At 35.4% G+C, this 5,903-nt stretch overlaps 1 long non-coding RNA gene across 2 annotated transcripts; it reads right to left on the bottom strand.

The window, feature by feature from the left end:
* Positions 1 to 388: 388 nt before the first annotated feature.
* LOC113321645 lies at positions 389 to 3,537 on the bottom strand. 2 transcript variants are annotated; one of them, XR_003346818.1, is made up of 4 exons: positions 2,869 to 3,537; positions 2,145 to 2,261; positions 1,374 to 1,725; positions 389 to 1,223 (listed from the first exon to the last, which is right to left on the bottom strand). It is a non-coding gene; the product is annotated as an uncharacterized LOC113321645 (long non-coding RNA). The 2 variants fall into 2 exon arrangements; XR_003346817.1 differs by having other exon boundaries at positions 389 to 1,725; positions 2,869 to 3,534.
* Between the last annotated feature and the right edge of the window lie 2,366 nt (positions 3,538 to 5,903).

Here is a 5,903-nt window from a genome sequence, read left to right as displayed (position 1 = left end):
AATCGATCGATTTTGAGTTTTTATAGAAATATCATACCAATATATTAACAAAGATGAATAAATTTTCGAGACTAAGTGTTAATGGGAACGGTCAAAAACAAGTTAATTTACCGCAAATTTTCTTTTAAAAATTAATAAGAAAAAAAAACTAAAAAAATTTAGTGTTTATTTTCCTACTGTTTTTTGTTTGAAAAATTAGAGACAATCTAAATCTGGCCACATAACATTGCCATATCGCTTTTATTTAGCTGGCTGTATAACATATTAACATTTTCAAAAATAGAAAAATGATGTAGTGTACCTTGAATTAACTATCACGACATACTATTTTCCTATCAATAAATTGCATGCTTCAAAAAAAAAAAATTCACGACGTACCAATACGTTGCACCAATAATGGGGTTTCCCACCATGCATCCCAATAAGCAAAACTAGATAGCAAATCGTGGTTCGCACCGGGTACACCTTAATTTGTTTGTTTTGTCTCTAACCTGTGCGGCCATGTATTTATGTTGCTGGGGCGTTGTTAAAACTAATAACCTGAATAAATATAGCAACTAACCGATATAGATGGGACTTTGAGCTACAAACTCGTTGGACTTTCACATTGTAATTTATCCTCAACAATTATCATTTGTATAGGCAATTAACTGCAAAAAAAACAAAACATAAATAGTCATTCAAATAAACCCTAATTGAGCAATAAATAGCCCTCTTTAATCACTCATTTCTGAAATCATGTGAATGATTTAATGTGGTTTGTTTTGTTATTCCCAGCTACCCTTTATACATCATATCCTTAGTTGTCGACGACACGCTGAATTGCGGCATTTATATGGTGTCATGTATTTCTCATCCTCCACATCGTATGAGGTTCCAAGGGTATGATTAAGGTCCACAGTTGGCAGCACGTATTGTCCTTATTCTTGAGTCAGATGTTACACTCTACAAAAAATGATTGAACTCCTCAAATTCATTTGCTTCCGCCTTAGCAGATGCCATCTTCGTACTCACAAAACAGCAAGAAGAGGCTTCCGAACCGCCAAAACATTCTCGCCTAACCAATACAGAACTTAGCTGCACATGAAGAAACAAATACTATGGACTGAAACTCGTTCCTTTCATCTAACAGAAGAAATCCAACCATGTATGCTTACACCACGATGACGGTGAGAAATGTCCATGATGATCCAAAGAGATTCCGAAGCCAAAGATCAACAAACCTTGAAATGGTCCAAACTAAGAATCATTCATTGAAATGGAAATGTCACCGTAATCATTAACAGTCACAATTTTTTTTAAGAATTATTTGTCTAAATAATTGGCAATACTCTTAGCAAATACAAAAGGAACATATAATAATAAAAACTTACCTACTCACCCTCGTCCAATCCAGCACACCGTACTCTTGAATCTTATTAACGGAAAATAAAGGCACATCGATCAATTCAAAGCCATATTGAAATTAGCTGGAAGTTATATTGTTTATCAGATCTAATGCCTCAAAGGCACATTCTTTATTACAAATTCTTTCATGATTCGCATGAATTAATACGTTCAGAATATGCATTACAAGTGCTTGCTCCCAAAAATGCAGTATACAGTTTTTCTCGCAAGGAGTATAACTGGTGATTCTTCAAATCATGTTGTGGAAGCTATGGGTTCTGTGACATCTGGTGCTGCGAGGGATGAGGTATTGAGAGTTTCTTAACACGATATTGATCTCTGCTAGCATACACACACATATATGGATTACCACTTAAGCTCTAAAATACACAAATATATGTAAATTTTTCTTGTAATACCATAATAACAACAATCCACAACCACTAATTGATGTTTTAAATTAGATTCCTAGCAAACCAAGCCTAAGGAATTTTGCTATTTATCCTCAAGAATCTATTCAAATTCTGCGATGAGCAATCAAAGGGTACATAAAATAATGAAGGTCTATTAAAGCAACCTGAAATCCTTCAAAAATTATGATTTATTCCTTTATTAGAGAGACAAAGCTGGGAAAAGCAAGTGAATTCCTGAAGAATGTCAAAGGGGTTATTGCTAAAAAAATTAAGGTTGTATCCTGATCTTGAAGTCTAATCAAAATAAATGTTCATTTACTTAAAAAGATATTTGAAGTACCCGACCTTCGCTGCCAAGAGAGTTGGATGACAGGCACGGGATCATTTCTGTTTGGTTGAATTGATGAGATTGCTATTATTTCCTGCTTCGTCTCATTCTTTGGTCTCAGTTCATTTCCACACCTGGATTCAACAACAAAGAGTTTAGTTTAAAAAGTTCATACAATTAGCCAACAAATATGCCATTTTTGTTTTTTTAAATTTCTCTACAACTATACTTTTTGTGCCTTCTTCTATCTAACATCAAATAAGCACCAAATGATTGATTCTCATGCAAAATATAAAGAACAATTAATGCAAAACCATCGACAAAAGATGACCATTAACCGCTATTATGTCATAAAGCACATATCCCTCTCTAAGTTTCGGGTTGGAGATAGGCTGTAATTACTTGTAATTCTTGCCGAATTGCTAAAATTCAATCACACAGAATGTAAAAATGTTCGAACCGACAAACTTAAGTACATCATGAATCATCAATTCCACTATAATTCACAAAATTCCAACACTTTCAAGATAAGGAAAACCCAAAGATCAAGACCCATGTCATTGTTTAAAATATGCATCTTAGGATATTACTTAATTGCAATACCCACCTTTCAAAAATTCAAGCACAAATCATCTATCTATACTGCCACTAATTCTCCCTAATTATAATACTCAATTTCTAAAATTCAGTCAAATCAAAATTCCTAATATGAAAGAAGAGAAAGATAGAGAAAAAGAGTACATGTGAGCTTTTCCACCAACAACTGTTGTTTTCAGAATCAGTCATATCACCATTAACTCATAGACAATGCTATCCCGCACCGTTTTGTGGGTAGCTATCCCGCTCAAACCGACTTTTTTACCGTTAAATTACTAAATCGACGGTTGGATTCATATTCAGAAAATGACCCACCACATTCAGGAAAGAATCCACCATTTTTCCTAAAGGATTCAAGGCTGTTAGATCTGGATTTTAATAGACCTTCGTTCTTAGTAAGGCGTTTTAGCAAACACGTCATGCGCAACTTAAGAAAGAAAACATGCGGTGCCGAAATAATTCATCTACTGTAGGAATCACTTTTCTGAAAAATCATGGAAACCCAGGGAGAATGTAGTTGCACAAACCCCATGTTTCAGATACAGAACTCAAATTCCAGATTGTAAGAGATTTCAGGGCTCCTAATTTCTGCAACACAACAACACAGAAAGAAAAAAAAACATACATCAATCACACAATCACTATGCAAAATAATCCTGGAGATAGGAAGTACGGGCAAAAAAAACTCGTAGGAAAGGCTCGGCAAAGTTAGGTTTTAGTTTAATTCCTTGATTATAGAGATTTCCGGAAAAAACAAAAGTGAAGGCAGTTTTTGGGTGGACACGTTATGAACGGCAAGAGTGGGAAAGTTGGGGTAAATGTTGGAGCGTTCGATAAAGTGGGGTAACTGGTTAAGGTGAGTGGGCAATGTAAATAAGGTGTAGGGCCAGAATTTATGAAAAAATTCTATTCGATAATATTCAACCCATAATTATCCACGTCATTTTTTTGTGGGGTCAGAATGAATGGGAATCGAGTATTTAGTTTCAATTATTATCGTGTTGGATTGGATATCAACCAAAAATGCATGTCTTTACCGATTCACCCTGAATTTGACTTGTGTCATATTCAAGTGGTGACCATATCCCTCGCACACCAAAATATGAAAGTATAATGTTACTCTCATCTTAATCTTAATTGACTTTGATTAAATACAAAAATGAAAATTCAAAAGGAAAAAATAAAAAATAAAATAAAATGGACTTGTTTAAGTTTAAGCACAAAATGTGACGCAAAATACTACATCCGTAGGATATCATAACGATCTAAGCTAGGGAAGATTATATATCCATGTAAAAAGCCAATTGAAGTTCTTTTTAAAATGATCTAATGGTAGAGACTACAAAATAAACCAAAACAATACTCAACGGTAATCATTAAAGGGGGTGCAGACCTCCCACCGCCAAGTGACCTTCAACGAGCTAGAAGAATCCTTTGAATTCATTGCATTTCGAAAGCAAACACCATAACTGTGGATAATAACAAGATCCGTCGTTAAATATTTTCCAAGATGTTGAGTGTTGTATGCTGGCTACAGAACAGGAAAAAGACTCTCCGCGAAAGTTGATATACATGGTACGAACTTAAGATGCGGTCCTGCTGGGATCCCCATGATTTTGATCTCTGCGAAAACCTTTGTTCTCCAATTGTAAGAATAAGTAGAGACTTGGGGTGCAAAATCATAACCATTCCAACATCCATTGCAGCTATATAAATAAATGATTATAAAGTCTGTTCCTGCAACTGAATGGAAACGAACACTTCGGTGAGACCCAACCCTATCACCATTGGGATACACCAAATTCATGGGTAACTCAATTGTATCTCCAGTCCAAGTACTTTTTCGACAACCATTGTTATAATCGTCATCAAATAACCATAGCTTGAAAATGTCACCGCTTGTTCCACTTGAGAGAGCTGGATGACCATCGATTTCTAGCAATTGTACATCTGACAATGGATTAATAGACGAAACCTGGTCAAGAATGAAATCAGGGATTTCTGTAGCTCTAAATTTTTCCTTTCCAACATCAAATGCCACTATAATCTTAGGCTTATCATCCTCAACGCCGAAGTTTACTATTTTTGGCTTGTAATATGTGGAACCATTCACATAAATAGAATCTCCATAACTATATGAATTTGTATAATGGTATGCTGGGATGACGTCGTCTATTTTTCTCCATGTACAATCTCCTAAAGTCAAGACTTCGGAAACTCGGCCGCGATAAACAGTCCATATACAAATCACTTTGTGCTCCTTTGTGGCAGGGTCGAATGAGCGCAGGCAATGTGGGTGTTTAAGTTTTGCATCTAAGTTTGATAGGAATGTTGATTTAACCCATGGTGTACCTTCACGGGTACTAAGATTGCACACTCGAACACCGAGGCTCTCTTCTAAGTCAAATAAACAGATCAAACCATTTACCGGTTTTGAAATTCTATACGATCCCGTATCTATCTCCCTTGTGGTAGTATCAACTACTGATGGCACTTCACCGCCTTCCACAGTAAATCAGCAGTTGCTAAAAAAATATCGAAAGGGATATAAATCGTCATCCCCAAACCTTGATTTTATGTAACCGTTTCTTTCCATTGGAACCGTAAGAAGGAGATGTTGGGGATAACAATTAAAAAACGATAATATATCAAACAAATTAGTTTAATGAATACTTATTTGAGATTTTGTGTCGTCTCCCATGTCAGGAAAGATTGTCTATGTCTTGAATCATGGATCACGGTTAAGTGTCATGAATAAACAAACTGGTAATGGCAGATTGAGGCGCATGTTCAACATGCTCTCCTTAAGACAAGAATGCCCGGCTACACTCTAAAAAGATGATGCTATAGCCCTACGGGTACATTTGCCTCCAAGATACAACAATCTTAACAAAGCTTGAATAGCACATTCAAATCTTGTCCTTCTAGAACTTGGCAGCGGAAAAACTCACAAATCGTTAGCACTTAAAACCCTCGTATCAAACATAGAAAACGAAGAAGAAGCACCCAACGCCCGTGGATACGAGAGAGGTTTTTTTCTATATTCAAAACCCTAGTGAAAATCCAAAATATATAAGCTAAACTTACCCCACAAAACCAAGAGATAATTTTGGAAGTTATTTTAATTATTTTGAAAAACCGTTTTATAATAAAAAAAAATTTATTCACATAAAACCGGT

The sequence above is a fragment of the Papaver somniferum genome, chromosome 11 (genome assembly GCF_003573695.1).
Source record: "Papaver somniferum cultivar HN1 chromosome 11, ASM357369v1, whole genome shotgun sequence".
Taxonomy (NCBI): Eukaryota; Viridiplantae; Streptophyta; class Magnoliopsida; order Ranunculales; family Papaveraceae; genus Papaver; species Papaver somniferum.
The sequence above is the reverse complement of the archived record's forward strand: the minus strand, read 5'-3'. Positions and strand labels throughout refer to the sequence as shown.